This window comes from Mesocricetus auratus, unplaced genomic scaffold (genome assembly GCF_017639785.1).
Source record: "Mesocricetus auratus isolate SY011 unplaced genomic scaffold, BCM_Maur_2.0 Super-Scaffold_100014, whole genome shotgun sequence".
NCBI lineage: Eukaryota > Metazoa > Chordata > Mammalia > Rodentia > Cricetidae > Mesocricetus > Mesocricetus auratus.
Window position 1 is genome coordinate 24,364,137 of NW_024429197.1, and position 18,961 is coordinate 24,383,097.

At 46.2% G+C, this 18,961-nt stretch overlaps 1 protein-coding gene and 1 long non-coding RNA gene across 3 annotated transcripts in view; one reads left to right on the plus strand and one right to left on the minus strand.

Moving 5' to 3' along the window:
* Nucleotides 1–18,961, plus strand: part of Rnf220 (ring finger protein 220) — a 224,991-nt gene that overhangs the window by 101,712 nt on the left and 104,318 nt on the right. The window lies entirely within an intron of this gene.
* LOC121143978 lies at nucleotides 1,645–18,915 on the minus strand. Its single transcript, XR_005881302.1, has 3 exons — nucleotides 18,864–18,915; nucleotides 3,491–3,588; nucleotides 1,645–2,153 (listed from the first exon to the last, which is right to left on the minus strand). It is a non-coding gene; the product is annotated as an uncharacterized LOC121143978 (long non-coding RNA).

The window sequence follows — 18,961 nt, forward strand, 5'->3', positions numbered from 1 at the left end:
GACCAAATGGAAATGAAATGCTCTGGAGAGAAAAATCAAGAGGATAAGCTGGGCGGTGGCTCAGCAGGCAAAGTGCTTGCCTTGGAAGCGTGAGGACTTGCGTTCGGATCCCCACCACAAGCATTAGAAAGCCAGACACAACCTCATGGTTACAGAAACAGGAGGATCCCTAGATCCAGCCTGGCCAGAATGAGTGCCAGGCTCAGTGAAGGGCCACTGTCTCAGAAAAGAAGATGAGAACGATTAAGGATGACGCTTGATGCTGGCCTCTGGCTTATAGACAGACAGACAGACAGATAGAATACAATGGAGACCTGACTTAGTCTGAATCTTCCAGGAAAATGAGGCAATATTTCGGCTTGCCTGAAAGATTTTCTGCACAAAGTCAAGGTCAGTGGTCTCCGGTGGAAGTTGGGTAGGAGATGTGGTTTCCAGCAAATCTCTCACTGTTGTTATACTCTGTCAGCTAGGTCTTCCCCTGGCAAGAAGTCGCATGCCTTGTAGGTAATGGGCTACTCTTAATCTCTGTTGTTAAAAAAAAAATCTCTGTTGTTGTAGATTCTCATCTATTACGGCCACTGCTCTATGAATGTCTACCCCACACACACACTAGGCTGCATGCACAGAGAAGAACCCTTTTTGTGCCCATCAATGTATTCCCAGTGTCTAGTACATACCCAGTATATGGGAGACTCTCAGCTCATGTCTACTGAATGCATGGAAAGATAAATTAATGAATTACTAAGTGCATGAACAGGAGGTCAGGCATTCCAGGTAGAAGAAGCAATCACCAAAAACCAGTCTGGGGACTGGGAGGGAGTAGTAGGGTGTGAGAAAATCAGAATTTTGGATGACAGTCAACTATGTGTGAAGCCAAAAGTTGAGGGGGCTTAGATGTTGGGCTTAGGACAGACTAGTGCTAGGATGCTGTCCTTTCCTTGAGGAGACACTTAAGAAGGGTCCATGACAAATGGGTACAAACATTTCTTTGTGGCCTTCACATGGTGGAAGACTGTGGGACTTCTAAGTTTGTGGGACACATAGGTTTGAGTTCTAGCTCTGCTATCTGCTCAATGTCTTAGACAGGTTGTCGAACTTCTCGGAGTATCCTCTGTTGCCCACAAAAATAAGAACAGTTATATTTAGAGACTGAGAGGTTAAATGAAATATTTTTTAAAGGCCTAAAATGTGCCTGGCACCCAACAGGTACCCGGTAAATGTAAGTCCTCCATGGAAGAAACATAACCCTAGGCTATGTGAGTTAAGGAAAGCTGCGTGTGGGAGATCACATTTGAGGTGGCCACTTAAGGATCTTCTATTCCACTTTACTGCACAAAAGAGAGAGACTTGAATTCAGAAGATCAGGCAGTAGCCAAAGACATCATTGTGCGGGACTGTGTGTCTGAGCAGAGGCTCATCCTAAATGTGGCCTCTGAGAGCTTGCGTTCTTAATGTTTGTGTGGTACATGCTCCACTCAGAGAACATGTGTGTGCATGCATACACACTGTTTAGCACTCAGTAAAACCCAGACAAAGCACACTGCCCATGCCAGCTTGGGAACTTGGCAGAAACAACCACAGCAGCCCAGGCATAGGGTAGCCTTGGGTATGGAAGGACCAGGAAGGCAGAAGGAAGGCAGAGGATGAGGGAAGAACATATGTTCAAAAATAAACACTGCCTCCTGCTAAATGGTCTAGAAAGCATCTGTAAGAGGGGCTCTGGGCTGTGGGGTTTCCGAGGATGGTTAGTAGGGGAATGTTTTGTCTGTAGAGTTGGGGCTGGGGGCTTCCACATCCTGCCCACTACCACATCTGGGGAAGTCATCTGCGCTCGGCTGATGGCTCCCCGAGCTCTCCTGCTTTAATGGCTCGTGGTGCCGCAAGAAGTGGCCCTGTAATGGCCATTCCAGGCAGCCCTGGGGAAGGGTCCGGAGAAGGCCCCAAGCAGCCTGTTTGCTTTTCCCCCATGGGAGACCTTTCCCTCTCTCTGCCTAGGTGAACAGCTGTGGGGAGGTCAGGGACTAGGGGGCGCTGGTGTTTGGAGAAGGGAAAGACTCAGTCTTGCTGTTTGCTCCCCATGGGCCATCGTCTTCCTAGGACGCTGGCTCTGTGTCCATCATCCTCCTCTCTTTTCGCCTCAGGCAGCTCTGGCTCTAAAAGAATGAGATTCAAGGTTATGGGGTCAATATCAAGTGGTGCAGGAAAGGCAAATGCACTATGTTTTGAAAGAGCTACTTGGCCCTGTGCGGCACAGCACTCAGGAGAGATGTGAGGCCCAGGAGAACTCACCAGGAATCCCTGCCCTCCATCCCATGCAGCCCCACAGTTCCAGTCTAAGACCGGGAGCTGCAGGTGCAGACAAACCTGTCTCCACTGTACTCTAGCAGCGGTTGTTTTAATGATGCTATTCCCTTGGCCTTACTGATGGCCCAGGAGAAATTTCTGGGGTACCCCAGAGAGGGAGGGGTACCTGCAGACACGTGAAGGTTGTGAGGGACTGAGATTCCCCACCTCACCCCACCCTCGACTCTTCTAATGCCCCAGCAGCAGCAGCCTGACTAAAGGAGAGACCCAAAAGTGCAAAGGGAGAAGCCAGAGGTGTGGGGGGCTCGCACAAGCTGTTCTTGGCCGGGGCTCATAAAGCTGCAGGTGTGAGATGTTGTTATTTAGTCTAGAGCCTGGTATGTGACAGCCCGGGCCCGCTCTCCTGCGAGCTGCCCTCCACCACCACCTTCTCTACTGGCCAGATAATTAGTCCATTACGACTCTCCCACCTCGGGTGGGTGGGGGCAGGGTGAGAGCCCACCCTCAGTCCCCTTGTAATTCAACTTCCTGTGTTTTATGGAAGCAGGCTGTTGGGGGCAGAGTGAAAGGCTGGTCCCTAGGCTGGGCCAGTCTCTTCCTCAGCTCCCAACCCCCACATACCCCTTGCCATCTATCCCTGGTTGCCGTGGTGACCAAATGTTATTTCCCAGCTTCATATTTGAACTAATTTGTGAAAGTTTTTTACACCTCTTACCTGCCTTAAAAAAAAATGAATGCAGGTCGGGCGTATATCTTCCCATGTCTTGCTCCGCCATCTCTCCCTCCGCATCTCTCCTCTGTCTCTCTCTATTTTTATTACACGCTTATCGCCTTTTTCCCTCCTGCTTTTGAAATTGATTTCCTTTCCTTTCTCCCCCTATTCAGGACCTAAACGCTGAATGTTCGATATTTCATTTGAGACCGCTAATCGCATTACTGCCCTTGACGTTTTACAGATATCATATTATGGGCGCAAATTTGGCAAATTATTAGCGCTGTAATGTATAGCTTGTCAGGGGTATTTAAGACGCTAAGAGCCCAAGGCTTATCGGGGTTAGCAGAGAGCCCTCGTTGAGCTTTTGAAATGCAGAGAGCCAGTTATAAAACACACTGTGACTCTCTTCAGCTGGAGAAAAAAAAAAAAGGAAAAGAGAAAAAGAGAAAGAAAAAGGGAAAAAAATGTCACCCGTCTATCAGAGGCTTCCAGGGCTGATAACAAGCAAAATTCTTCTCTGTGGGTTTCGCTGGAAATGTGAGAAGCTTTTAAAACATTTCTCAAGCTGTCTGGAAAAGAAAAAAAAATCTTTATTGAAAGGATGTAGCAGTCCTTTTTACTGTGGCCTATTTATCTCTGGGGAAAAGCTGTAACAAGAAGATCCCCTACTGGCCATCAGCTGGTGTCAGGGCCTGCCTGGCTTTGGTGACAGGACTTTGGTGTGGGGGACTTGCTGAGAGAGAGTGAGGCCACCTTTGGCAAAAGGGGGAGAGGCTGCAGGCCTGGCTCATGCCTCTGGAAGCAGCAGCCAGCACACCTAGCTGGGGGTTCAGGGGCAGCAGACGACATATCAGATCCTTTTGGAATGAAAGCCTGATTGAACCAACAAACAAATGAAATACATTAGCACAGCCTTGAAGCCCCTGCCCAACCTGGGCTGGCCTGCCAGTGTCCTGCACCTGTGCATTCCACTAGTGGCCTAAGAAGTTACCTCTGCTGAGGCCTCTGTCCTTGGACACCTGTGTACAAGCTGCTCTTTTGAATCGATGTGACCTGACCCTCTATGCCTTCTTGCTGTCATCTGCTGATGGCATCACTCCCCTGGTCAGCGTGAACACAAGCACTTGGTCTGATGTCCCACTGTTCTCTTCTATTTGTATCTTTGTCCTGGTGACACCAGCACCTAGGTGAACCTTCCAAATCCTGAGACCCTCTGCTCTAGGACCCCTCAGCCCTCCAGCAGAAGTCTGTGGAGATGCACACAGTCCCACCCCATCACTCGAAACCTTTCATGGAATGCCTCCATCTTAGAAACCCTGAATTCAGAAACATCTCTTTTCATCCAGAACCCTCCATCCTCACATCTGCCCTACTCCCTCACTCCCACTTGATCTATTTTTGACCTCACTTAGACTTTTAATCCCTGGACCATTCCTAATTTAACTAGCCCCTCAGTCCCCCAAGCTTCACTTCCTTTTCCGCCCAACCTTGACCCTTTGCTCAAGCTCTCTAAGGGATGTCTTCATGTGATTCCTTGCCCATTTGCTTTTCTGGCCCACCTCTTTGCTACTTGGATCCCAGGTCCACGAAAGTGTTTGCCTTCTCCTTGATCCTGGCCTGGGATTCATGCTTAAGAAACTGCATCTCCGTTCCAATGAGATCAACAACAGCTGGACCCAGAATGCCTCTCCTATTCTCTCAAATGGGTTTTCATTTTCTCTAACAGCAGTTTTATCCCTTTCCATTAAAATAATAATAATAGTAAAATAGTAGTAATAACCTTTCCTTCCTTCCCTCTGTTTACTTCATTCTCCATGGACAACCTCATTTCCTAGATCTCAAAGTGAACTAGAGGTTAAAAGTGCTTCTCACTTCCTCCCAGCATCTTTGACCCCATAGTCGTTTTCACTGACGTGTGTAACCTGGACAGCAATGACTCTTCCTCCCACCCTTCGTGCCTTTGTCCAACCTCTACCTCAGAGCCATATCCCTAGCTGCCCATCACGCCCTGAAAACTCCCATGATTTTTGTTTGTTTGGTTGTTTGTTTGGTTGGTTGGTTTTTTGAGACAGGATTTCTCAGTGTAGCCTTGGCTGTCCTGGTCCCTCCTTTTTTTTTTTTTGTTTTTTGTTTTTTGTTTTTTGTTTTTTGTTTTTCCAGACAGGGTCTCTCTGTGGCTTTGGAGGCTGTCCTGGAACTAACTCTTGTAGACCAGGCTTGGTCTCGAACTCACAGAGATCTGCCTGCCTCTACCTTCTGAGTGCTGGGATTAAAGGCGTGTGCCACCACCGCCCATAGGACCCTCCTATTTTTAATTTCCCTCTTCCCACCAGTGTTTTCCCTTCAAATGCCTCAGATCTTCCTTTCCATCTTAGCCTCTTACTGCCCCATCTTGCTCTTTCAGTTTACTGACAATATCACTCAAAGCAACCATACTGTGCCTCAGTTTCCCCACTTTCCATTCTATTTGGCCTATCACAGCCTGTGTTCTCTCACTGACTTGACTGGCATTGTGTGCATCTGTCTCTTCCCTAGACCCTCATTTCCTTAGCTTTTCTGATTCGGTCTTGGACTCCTTCCCATCCTTCTCACTTCCATTCCCAGCTTCCTCTCCAGTGCTACTGCCATCCAGCAGGCTGTGCTTCTCTGCAGGTGTCCACCCTGGAAGAGTTCGTCCGTGCCTGTGGCTCCCTCTGCCATCTTAACCACGACTGGGCACAGCTTCAGACCCAGCCTCTCCCCTGAGCTTCATGCCTATTTGCCAGCTCTCTCTCTCCCTAGAGTCCTTGCAGAGCAACTCAGACTCAACATATCAAAGCACCTCTGTGCTTCTCCAAGTCGGTCACTTCAAAGATCTCTAGAGTCATTCCATCAAACATAAGCAGAAACCTGGCCCAACCCTGACTGTGCCCTTTTCTTCCCCTTTATCCGTCTTCTTTCACCTAAAAATAAGACAAAATCTTGGGAGATTGGGAAAAAGAAAATCCCTTGTCTTAGATCTCATATCAAGATAAAATTCAGAAGCTAAATGTGCTGGGTGGTGGTGGCACATACCTATAATCCCAGCACTTGGGAGACAGAGGCAGGTGGATCTCTATGAGTTCTAGACCAGCCTGGTATGCAAAGTAAGTGCACAGAGAAACCCTATCTCAAGAAAGAAAGAAAGAAAGAAAGAAAGAAAGAAAGAAAGAAAGAAAGGAAGGAAGGAAGGAAGGAAGGAAGGAAGGAAGGAAGGAAGGAAGGAAGGAAGGAAGAAAGACAAATGCATGGGGCTAGGGACTTCAAGGCTCAAGCATAGAGTGCTTGCCTGGCATCAGCAAAGACCTAGATACAATCCCCAGCATACTATAAACTTCATATATAGATCATGCCTGTCATTCCAGCACTTGGAGGTGTAGGCAGGAGGATCAGAAGGTCATCCTCAGGGAAATAGTACATTTGAGGCCAACCTGTGATACATGTTAGAAAAAAAGAAAAGAAAAAAGTTAAATACAAAGGAAAAAGCCAAAGTCACAAAATGAGTCACCAAAATGTTTTAATTTCTATGAAACAATAAAGAAAGCCCACCGCTAGCAAAAACTGAAGGCAAATGCCATCTGAGAAGGATTTTCAGTAAACACAGACAAACATTTGACATTCTTAATATGTAAGAAGTTCTTACAAATCAATAGAAAAGACTAAAAGTGTTTTACAATGGACCAAGGTGTGGCCGGGCGTTGGTGGCTCACGCCTTTAATCCCAGCACTCGGGAGGCAGAGGCAGGCGGATCTCTGTGAGTTCGAGACCAGCCTGGTCTACAAGAGCTAGTTCCAGGACAGCCTCCAAAGCCACAGAGAAACCCTGTCTGGAAAAATCAAAAAAAAAAAAATGGACCAAGCTGTGAATAAGCAGTTCATAAGAGAAATATGAAGTCTTCAAATTAATATAGGTAATATGAACTAAATAAATGAGATATTTGCCTATACTAATTGATAACTTCTTAAATCATAAAATTTAATTCCAATTAGAATGGAGTTAGACATTCTTAATACTGTTGGCGAAAAGCATATATTCATTATAACCTATATAAAATGTTTTGTAATATGTCAACAAAAGGTTCAAGGTATTTGTCCTTTATTTTAGTAATTTCCTTGTTAGACTCTATTTTAAAAGCAATAGTTGTCGATGCAATCAATTTATGCTTAAAGATAATAATAAAGATAAAAATTTTAGTATTGTTTAGATCTGGGAAAATCCGTCAAAAGTCTAAATGCTTGTAACAGAGCAATGATTAAATAATTTATAATGTAAGTCTATGGTGAAATATGGTTTCACCACTCAAAATCTTACTTTTAGGCTGGGCACACTGATATGTACATTTAATATCATCATTTGGGAGCCTGAGGCAGAAGCAGTTCTTGAGCCCATGGTGGCAAGACCCGTCCGGGCAGCTTGACAGAGTCTTAGCTTTAAAAAGAAGGAAGGGATCCAGGAAGATAGGGAAACTGGTGAAGTGCTTGCTGTGCAAGCTTGAGGACCAGAGTTCAATCCCAGCACCTACACATAGAGATGGGCGTGGCAGTGCACACCTGCCATTCTAGCACTGTAGAGTCAGAGAGAATAGAATCCCCGAGGCTGCTGGCCAACCAGTCCAGAAGAACTGGTGATCCTGGGTTCAGTGAGAGACTGTCTAAAAAAGAATATGGTAGACAGCAACAGAGGGAAGGTGTCCAGTGTCTACTTCTGGCCTCTATGGGTATGTGCACGCACGCATGTGCCATGCAAAGATAAATGATGCTGAGGCTGGGGAGATGGCTCAGTGCTTTAGAACACTTGCTGCTCTTTCAGGGGACCCAGACTCAGTTCCTAACACCCACACAGTGGTTCATAACCACCAGTCCCAGGGAATGTGATATTTCTTCTGATCTCTCTTGGTGCCAGGCACACATGCAGTGCACATACATATATGCAGACAAAACACAAGAATGCATTACATAAAATAAAATAAATCTTTTAAATAAAAAGTAAATAAACAATGTTGTGATCCAACATGGTGGGACAAAACTGGGATGTCAGTGCTCACGAGTCAGAAACAGGAGGATGCCACAAACTGATGGGGACCCACCCAGGCTACACAATGAGACCCTGTCTCAAAAAACAAATGCGCACACAAGAATACTTTTGAAGAATACTTTAGCAGAGATCTGAAAAACACTGACTGGAATTACACTAACGCACTAGTAGCAAATGGTAGGATCATAGCCACTTACTTTCCAACTCTAAAGTTTTCTTGGTTTTTAAGAATCTTCACAGTGGACATATCCTACTTTTATAATCCAAAACCTATATATTATTTAGAAAAAGTCCTCTGATATCATCGTTTTTCCCACTCACCCTCAATGTTGGGCATCCACTCTATTGATGTCATTCCTTCTGTCTGGGATGTTTGCAAACACAAGTGTGACTATGTGACTGTTCCTCCATTCCTCCCAAGCTTCCTGGCGCCCTCAAAGTAATTCAGGGTACTCAGTAAGGTGCGCTGAGTCCCACTAGTGACTCTCCAGTCTTACCTCCCTAAATACCTCACCCTTGCGGAGGCATCCTCTGGGGGCCAGGGCTGTGCACACCTCTTCCCTTCCACCCAGCGCTCTCCTACTTCCCTTTTCCATCTACTGAGAGATTTCTTCAAGTGGGTGTCATCTCCTTGCTAAGCTCACCCATCGCCAGCGCTCATTCTCTCTGCTGTGGTCCAAAGCCCACTGCAGACCTCAGTCATAGTGAGCAACCCTGAAGACTGTATGAAGTCAGTGGTCAAAGGTTGTCCTATTTTGTTGTTGTTGTTTTGTTTGGGGGGGGGTCTGTATGTGTGTATGTGCATGTGTACATGGGTGCATGTGTACATGTGTGTTCATTTATGCATGTGTGAGCATGTATACATGTGCGTGTTCATGTGTGCATATGTGTTGTGACTGTGCGTGTGTTGCATGTGTTTAAGTTTAAGCACAGTCTGCTGAACTTTCGTCCCCTTTCCCCCTTACTTCCTCAGCACCCAGCACAACCTGACACGCTGCACATTAAGGAATGTCAGATGAATGATTAACCTGAGAATTCTGTACACTTCCTTTCCTGCTCAGAATGATAGAGCTTAGGAGGGAGAGGGGGCACCGTGGCATCTCAAGATTGAGGGAGCTCCTAGATTATCTTCGTGCTGGGGTTACAGCTCAGTAGTACAGGGCTTACCTACCTACCATATGCAAAGCCTTGGGTTCAGTCCTCAGCTAAAAGTTATCCGATTTCACCCTCCATGTTCTCATTCTTTTAGGACCCATCATTGCCCAATCTCTCCTTGAATCCCTCTTATAATGGGGAGCTCATTACTCTTCAAAACAGTCCTTCTTAAGATGTTCTCTACCTGTTAGAAAGTATTTTCTTAAAATGAATCCAAATCTCATAATAAGCCTGAATTCGCTTTACTTCTGTTCTTGCTTTTCTTCTTGGGAGACACAAAGGAACTTGTGCCCTCTGCCTCTATTGGCCCTCTATAAGCCTCCTCCCAGGTGCTGCCATGGTCTTCCTGCAGTCAGAACTAGTGGTCTCTGTCTTGCTTGTTCTTTTTCTTCTTCTTCTTCTTCTTCTTCTTCTTCTTCTTCTTCTTCTTCTTCTTCTTCTTCTTCTTCTTCTTCTTCTTCTTCCTCCTCCTCCTCCTCCTCCTCCTCCTCCTTCTCCTCCTCCTCCTCTTCTTCTCCTCCTCCTCCTCTTCCTCCTCCTCCTCCTTCTCCTTTTTCCTTTTCTGTGCAGCTATCCTCAAACTTGCAGAGATCCTCCTGTCTCTGCCTCCTGAGTTCTGGGACTAAAGGCATGGGCCACCATGCCTGGCCTCTGTTTTGTTTATTGTTAGGCTAACCATGATTCATAGTAATTATTTTTAAAATTGTTTACATTTATTTATTTGAGAGGGAAAGGAGGTAGGTGCTTATGTGCCAGGGCACAGATGCAGAGGTCAAGGGACAACTTGTAAGTTGGTTCTCTCCTTCCACCTTGTGGATTCCAGGGATTAAACTCAGGTTGTCAGGTTTGGCAGCAAGCATCTCTACCTGATGAACCATATTGGTAGCCCTCCTAATAATCTTTAACATGTGTAAAAAGCTCCATGGCTTACAGCAGACTTTCAAATATATTCTTATTTGGATTGTTAAAAGATGGTGCCCATGGGGCTGAAGTGTTGACTCAGGGCTTAAGACCCTAGTTGTTCTTGCAGAGGATCTGGGGTTCAATTCCCAGTCCCCACATGATGACTCACAACCATCTATAACACCAGTCATGGGGCAGGAGTTAATGTCCTTTTCTAGCCTCCCAGGGTACTTCATGAATGTTGTTCATAGACATACACATAAAAGTAATTAATTAATTAGAAGAAAAAAAAAGACGGGGGCTGGAGAGATGGCTCAGAGGTTAAGAGCACTGACTGCTCTTCCAGAGGTCCTGAGTTCAATTCCCAGCAACCACATGGTGGCTCACAACCATCTACAATTCAATCCGGTGTCCTCTTCTGGCATACAGGCAGAACACTGTATCTGTAATAAATAAATAAATCTTTAAAAAAGAAAAGAAAAGAAACAAAGACGGTACCCAGATATAAGCTGCCTGACATGGTCACACCGGGAGAGCAAGGCAAGAACTGCTGATCCATAGGAACTCCATTAAGACCTCTGGCTCTTGCCACCATTTGGCCATGTCTCTGCCATCTGGATCTTATGCTGTTGGGTCTTTATATCCAAATTCAGACTTTTATGTTAATTATTATTATAAATACTATTATTGCCATCTAGGTACCAGAGATTCACATCAGACACAGGCCTTTATCCCTTGACAGAACCATGAGTGGACTCTGCTGCTTTGTTTGTCAAGAAATTGAAGTGAGGAAAGGTAACCAACCTCCCCAGTGTTTAATAGCTTATGAGAGACAGAACTGTTTCCTGGCTTCAAAGCCCATGTGTTTTCTTCTTCTTTTTTAAACTCTAACAATGTGTCCTTCAAAGGGGACTAAGCAATGAGACAGGCTGACCTCAGTGTTTGCTGCGCCAAAGGCTGTGTGGGGAGCTGCGTGCCTTAATTCAGTAAACCCCACAGCAGACCTGTGCCAGGCATTGTAGCCCTCTGGATGTCCACCTCTGGCTCCTGCTGTTGGGAGACTGAGTTGCTACTGAGGCTTTTTGCTGGCTGTCTCCTGAAGGCCTGGGCAGCTGCAGGATCAGGAATGGAATTCCAGCACCCATTGCAATGGGGGAATAACTACTGGCTCTGTAGGGCTGAGCTAGAGTGGGGCAGTTCCAGGACCTAGTCAGTCCCTATTGCTCCCTGAAGGGCAGACTAAACGAAAGAGGAAAACGGTGACAATAAAAAGAGCCGTTAAAGTCACAGACAAGGGGTTGCCCTTTGTCTTTGGTCTTGGAGGGGACTGTCTGGCCTCTAGTACCTAAAAGAAGATCTGTTGGTTAGCTCTCCCTTACTGTAACAAATGACATAGTCAGCTTGTAAGGTTGGGTTTGGGCTCATGGTTTTAGAGGTTTTGGTCCATACTCAGTTGGTCCTGATGCAGTTGGGCCCATGGCAAGCCAGATATCATGACAGAATATGAGGAATAACAAAACTGCTCACCTCAAGGTCAGGAAGCAAAGAGGAAGAGAACAGGGTTGGGGGGTCCCACTGGCCCCTTCAAGATACACCCCCAGAAGAACTCCCTCTAAGCCCTGCTTTAAAGCTTCCATGACCTCTAAAAGGTCACTAAGCCTTTAACACATGAACTGTAGGAGGGCATCCAAGGGGGACAGCACCTAAAGGCAGCCGCAAACTGCTCTTGGTTGGTATGTTTCTTGGTTGGTATGTTAGTATGAGTTTAACTCTCCCTCAGTCTCAGCTGGTGATACCAAAGTGTGTGATAAACAGAAACCCATATCTAGTGCTTGTTCTGAACTAGGCTTTGTGTGAGTAGGTGTGACTATAAAAAATAAAGCTCCAATAAGACCCCTGCCCTGAAGAGGTTCTAAAGCTGCTGGCATCAACACAGATGTAAGTACAGGGTACTTTGGGCGGATAAAGGATCCCTTAGATCGTAATGGGAGTGGAGTGTCAACAAAACCTTTTGTAGGAGATAATGCCTGAGCTTGGTGAAAAGCTGACATCTGAAAAGGGGAGTGTTTTCCCAGCAGAATGGGCAAAAGCAGAGATGAGACTCTGGTAGATGCTACCAGACCCAGCTCTGTGTCGAATGTACATGGAGTGCAGACCACGGTACAGGAGAGGAACCTGGCCAGAGCCAGAGGTCACTGTGGACTCTGGCAGAAATGTGAGTCAGCAGGAAACCTCTCTCTCCTTGGACTTGGAGATTACCAAGATTCTTTATCATCATTGTCATCATGATGCTATCATAATAAGTCAGTCATGAAATTTGCAGCTGACAATGGGAGAGAGCTACAGTCACCATCCCAAATCCTGAGTGTCAACGTATGCACCATAGCCAAATGGTCACGTCTGTGGATGTCTGTGGTACAGTGTGGATGGGTAGACTATAAAGTATAGGGAGGTCTGGGCATGTAAAGTGGCTCAGTTGATAGCATGCTTGTCTAGCATGCACAACGCCCGGCTCAATCCCCATCCCTGCGTAAACTGACTGTAATCCCAGCATTCAGGAGGTGGAGAAGGGAGGGTCAGAAGTTCAAGGTCATCCTCAGCTACACAGTGAATTTGAGGCCACCCTTTGCTAGCTAAGACCCTGCCCTATCCCACACACATACACAAACACAAAAGGTGTGTGAGCTAGGTGTAAAGATGCATGCAGCTGTAATCCCAGCCCTTGAGAGGGTGAGGGTAGGAAGATTGAGTTCAGGCCAGCCTTGGTTATATAGTGAGATCCAGTCTCAAAAAGACCCATCAATTAATTACTTTAAGAGATATAAAGAGCTAATGTAACAAAGAAACATATCTGGGACAAAAAAATATATTAAATTATTAAATATTTTAAATGTTAAGCTTTTTGAATTATTCAAAGGCAGAAAAGTGAGCAATTGGGTTGAGCAGGTAGTATGTGACCAAGGACAAATTAGGAGGAGCTGAGCTCCAAGGGCAGGTATCAGCCAGAGTAGGGGGGAGGCACGCAGCTCATCGCTCATTCCTTCTCCTCCTGGGTACGCCCTTCCTGGAGGAGGCAGGTTCTCCTGGGAAACATGTAGCTCTCCCATGGATACCACCTTCTCCTTGTTAGGTGCTTAGGAAGGAGCCTGGAGTTCAGGACAAACGTCTCAAGGGGCTGTCACTTGTGAATGATGGGGTCTGCCCTGACTGTTAGACGGTAGATCCCCAGCCCCTAAAGTTGTTAGCCTGTACTTCCCGATCCCCACTCCTACCCTTTGATATAGCGCGAAGCAAGGTGGGACTGATGGCAGCCCTTCAGCTCCTAGTAACTGAGGTGAGGCCCTTGCAGGTGTGGGAGCCCCGCACCGGGTCTAGTGAGGCTTCCAGTCAGGAGCCTCCATTTAAGAATTGACTCCTTGGGCCTTTGATCCCAGCAGAGACAGGCAGATTTCTGTGAGTTCAAGGCCAGCCAGGTCTACAGAGTGAGTTCCAGGACAGGTTCCAAAGCAATACAGAGAAAGAAACCATGTCTTGAAAAACAAAACAAAACAAAAAATCCAAAAACCAAAACAACAATAACAAAAAACTGACAACAACAACAAAAGAATTGGCTTCTCGGATCCCACAGCCCATTCCTGACAGGCTGTAGAAACCAGTGGTTTTCCTTGGGGGGGGGGCAGTTCACAGAGACCTCCCAATGAGGTTGTAACACACATGCAAGTTCTTCTTTGCCCAGAAACAGTAGGACCCAGCCGATGTTTAGCAGGCCCTGAAGCCTCTTCTTATCCTCCAGGAAAGCCAAGGGAAGGGGAGGGAAAGTCTCTTACTTTCTGGGAGTGTGCGGATGGTAAGGATACCCTGAGGCCACAGAGGTAAAAAAGAGTCTTTGAAGGAACAGCTGGCCTCCAGGGTATCTTGGGTCAGTAGAGATCGCCCTGGAGGCAATGGGGGCCAGCTGCAAGAGTGATTCTGAGCTATGCTCCTGGACAGGTACCTTTGGTGGGGCTCCCTCCGTAAGACCCACTTAACAGACACAGGCCTCTACACCTGGGGGTTCTGAGTCACCCTGAAAGCAGTAGGCCTGCAAGCCTCCTCAGCAATCACCCTCCACTTTCCTCCAGAGCTGCTGAGCTGTGGAGATGGGAAGGATGGATCTTGTAGCTTCACTCTCATGAAATGGCGCATCAGTAAGTGCTACTTAAGAAAACACATGGTCTGCCCCTCAAAAAGGCCCCCCTCTGCTGCTGCCGCCACCAACACCTTTCTTTATTCCGCCCAAACCTCACCAAGGGGAATTCGAAACAACTGTGGTGATAAATCCGCCTGCAGATAATTGGCAAGAAAACAACACTTGTGCAGTATATAACGTTTTATGGTTGTTTCATGTACTTTATTATAATACTAATGAGCAGTTATATATCAGGAGCTAACTGCACGCCGGATTAGCTTGTTAGCATGATATGAAATGGCAGAGCAAACAGTCCAGGCCTCTCGCTCCCTGCATGCCTCCCCCACCCTTCCTCCCTACCCCTCAGTCCCATTTGCACTCAGTAATTAGTATGCAAATTAGGCCCCGGGACCACACAAGTTCTAGTATATTACAAGGGCTTTATTATGCTCTTGTGAGTACATGATGGAAACGGCCCATGACAGTGTTTATCTCACTAGCTCTGTCCTGCCTTCCCCTTTCTCTCTCTCCCATCTACCCCCTGTACACAGACACACACACCCTCCCTTGCATGGTCACGGCCTACAACCAGCCCTTCCCCGTATCAGACCTTCAAACTTGATAGGCGTCAAACAGGTCTTCATGCCTGGATTTGAACACGCACATTGATCATTCTGGAAGCCTGGTTCCATTTCCACTCACCATACTAAAAGAAAAGTTCCCCTTTTCTGTGTTTTTCTTCTTTTTTGTCTTATGCATGCTTGCACACATGTGTCCCATGCCTTGTGCATGGGTGTGTGCACTTGCACATGTGTACATGTGTGTGTGCGTGTGTGTGTACAATGGCTCTTCTGTGGAGATTAAAAGACAGATGTCAGCCCTCACTGTCCACCTTATTTGAGAAAGGGTCGATTGTTTGCTGCTGTGTGTGCCAGGCCAGCTGTCCGGTGAGCTTCCTGGTAATCCCCTGTCTCCACCTCTGATCTCCTCATAGTGATGAGATCACAGGTGTCAGCTACTCCATCTGACTTTATGTGGGTTCCTGGGATAAGAACACAGGTCCTCACACTTGTGTAGTGAATTTATATATAATCCCTTCCCATGAACTCTTCTCAAAGCATAACTCATCCAGCCTACACTTCTGGAATTTATAATTATTTTTTTCCACATGTAGAAACTGTTACTTTCTCTGTTGCATTCCACTTGTGTCCCAACTTTCAGAAGGAAGTTTTCACTCTGAATTCTGTATTCCATCTTGTTGTCAGTCCCCAACCTTGTCTCACTATAAATCTGTTACCCTGGTTGTTTATAGCTTTAAGTTGTTGGTAAAACTGCTGAGCAGGGCAAAGGACAAATCCCAGCATATGTCACTGGAGACCTTTTTTCAAACCCCGATCAATATTCCCTGGGTGCAGTCACCCAGCCCGGATGCATCTGCCTTGCTTCCCCCAGCCTCTCTTTCACCCTCTCCTTCTGTCTGCTTTGCCCTATAAATGCTCCTTGAACCAATGTCAGTCCACTTTCTACAACTGTGACAAAATACCCGAGTGGAATCAGTTTAAGGAATGAGAGGTTTATTTTGGCCCCACAGTTTCAAAGATTTCAGTAGGCCAACTGGCTCCATCCCTTTGGGTCTGAAGCAAAGTAGACTTTCACGGAGAGGGAGAACATGTAGTAGAAGAAGGCAGGGGGGGTGCTTAAATGTACACTCCCCGTGACCTACTTCCTAAAAGACCCCTACCTCTAAAAGCCTGTTCAGCTAGGAGCTGTCTTCATCTACTGATGAAGTTAATTAACACCCTGATCCAACCACCCCTCCATCCCATGCACATGAACCTCATTCACTGAGAATCAAGCCTTCAGCACATGAGTCTTTAGCTATAATAATCCCCTTTCCTTAAAAGGTCTCCCCTCAGCCCCCTACTTCTCCACTCTCCTTTCTCGTACTTGGTTTTTTTGGGGGGGGTGTTGGTTATGATTTTTTGAGACAGGGTTTCTCTGGTCACAGCTTTGGCTATTGTGGAACTTTCTTTGTAGACCAGGCTGGCCTTGAACTCACAGAGATTCGCTTGCCTCTGCCTCCCTCGTGCTGGGATTACAGGCGTGTGAGACCACCACCTGGCTTTTGTATTTGGTCTTTTATGAAGGGTGGGAAGATTCATCTGCACTTTCCCCATCTCTCACTGGGAGTGAGAGGGATGGTCGGGTTTCAGCCCTTACCACTCCAGTCAACTGTTTTCCCAGACACCAGTAGCCACTCTTGAATTGCCCAATCTTCTCTGTATGTTTATCTGGTTTTTTAATTTATCATAATTTAGCTTCACCTTCTGTAAAAGCTGGTTCTCAAGTCTTGCTGTGAACCCAAGGCCCACTCTCCTGCATCTTTGCAGACTGAGCCCTCCTAGCCAATCTCCTGAGGTGGCACTTACTTCTAACATCTGACCCTAAATTCCTTAGCCCTCTGCCCTTCTTTTTTTTTTAATTCATTAATTTGCATATTTGCATATTCAAAGTAAGCACCGAAGAGGATCAACCCACTGTGCCATATACCTTGTTAGTTGGTGAGGTACAAGAATGCTGTAGCAGGGTTCCCACCTTCTCTGAGCTCAAGTGGATAGTTACAATACAGTGTGCTGAACACACCAAGGCGGGGAGGGGTGTGGAGATCTCACAGGAGCTGACAGGAATGTGTGATCCAAGCTGGAGAGGGTTAGGTGATGCCACAGAAAAGTGGCCAGGCTGGCAGAAAGGATGAGTAGGATTTTACAAAACTCTCCCCCAGTCCCTGGACTCTGTTTGAATCTACAGTCTTATGCTGGTCATCTATTCTGACTACTACACTTCCAGAATTTTTCAAGAGCCATGTATGGTAGTGAACACTTTAATCAAAACACTTGAAAGGCAGAAGCAGGTAGATCTCTATGAGTTCAAGGAAAGCCTGGTCTACACAGTAAGACCCTGTCTTAGAATACATATATATACACGTATATATATGTATATATTATAATTTTTCAATCTGTCTGCCATCTTGATTCCTCTAACTGCACCACCCTGTTCTACTTACTCTGAACAAGCAGAAAAGTCTTTTAAAGCTCTTCTTTTTTTTTTTAAAAGATTCATTTATTTATTACATATACAGTGTTCTGCCTACATGCCAGAAGAGGACACCAGATTGAATTGTAGATGGTTGTGAGCCACCATGTGGTTGCTGGGAATTGAACTCAGGACCCCTAGAAGAGCAGTCAGTGCTCTTAACCTCTGAGCCATCTCTCCAGCCCCTTAAAGCTCTTCTTATTCTTTCAGGCTCTTACTTTGTTTTGCTGCTGTTATTGCTGAGATGGGATCCTGATACCAGCCCTCCATCTCCTAGTGCTGGGGTTAACCAAACCCAGTGAAATCCTATTCTTGTAAAGTTCTAGACAATTCCTTTGCCTCCTAGATGAACTCCCAACTCTCAAAGGGCATGCCCAGTTTGTCTTATCACATCTCTTGCCTTTCTATGGCCTGGTTGGGTGATCTTTCCCACTTGTCTAAGGGCTGCCCATTGGCCAAGAGATACTCTCCCACACCAGCCTCAGCTGAGCTTCAAACGGTGCCCTCTCTCATCATCCAAGATCAAAGCCTGTACCTGATGGCATCCCAAGGATGCCAGCCTTCCTCTTCTACCATTCATATCCCTCCCCCTGGCTGCAGCAAGGCCCAACAATATCCATAGACTGTGATGCCAAAGATGCTGATCAGAAAGGAAGACTAAGGCATGGGTACAGAATAATGGTCTTCATGAATACTTAGCATAAGGAAGAGAGGGGAAAAATCTGTGTAGCAGGCAGTTTTTGTAAAGCGTTGAACTGTACCACACATCACCCCCTGACAGGCCCTGATGTTAGCTCCTGGAATGGACCACAAGAGACTCATTAGAAAAAACAAATATTATCGCACGCTGAAATGATTTATGGAGAAAAATGAAAAATTTTGTGTGGTTGCGTTCCCTCTCACTCACTCCCCCTCGCCTCTGCCTTCTTCTGGGGAAGTTATTTATGACTTCAGACCCTTAACAAGAGAACAGCAAAGCTCCGAGCTGATCACTCCTGCAAACTGCCTACATTTGATTTTTATTAGTGACTTAAAGCTTCCTTTTTTTTCTTTATTGTCCTGGGTGAACCCAAATGCATTTTAATGCCTGCTATTCAGGCCAGACTAGAAACGCATACATGCCTCCCACACAAGCCAGCCACACTGGTGTCTTTCTCCAGGGCTGAAGGTGATGTCAGAGGAAGGAGCAAGACCAAACTGTTGGACATATCAGGTTAGGGACTAGGGCCACTGAGTGCATATCTCTCTTGCGTGGCGGCCTCCAGGTACAACAAACTGCCTTCTCCTTGAGACGAAGACTAAAGCAAGTAAGCTAAGGGAATAGTGATTAACATGTATCGCCATGTTTGTGATATGATAGGCATTACTTTGGGTGTCTCTCTTGGGTTCATTTAACCTTCCCAACAACTGGGAAGTGGGCTGCTATCCTTATGATCACTTCATGGAAGAGGAAACAACCTCAGAGGGACTTACCCAAAGCAGCACAGCTAGTGACCAGCGAGGTTCGAACCAAGGAGCATCCCACAGGTTCCTCTGTGTCGCCCATCATCTCCTTGGTGGATTATGATGTC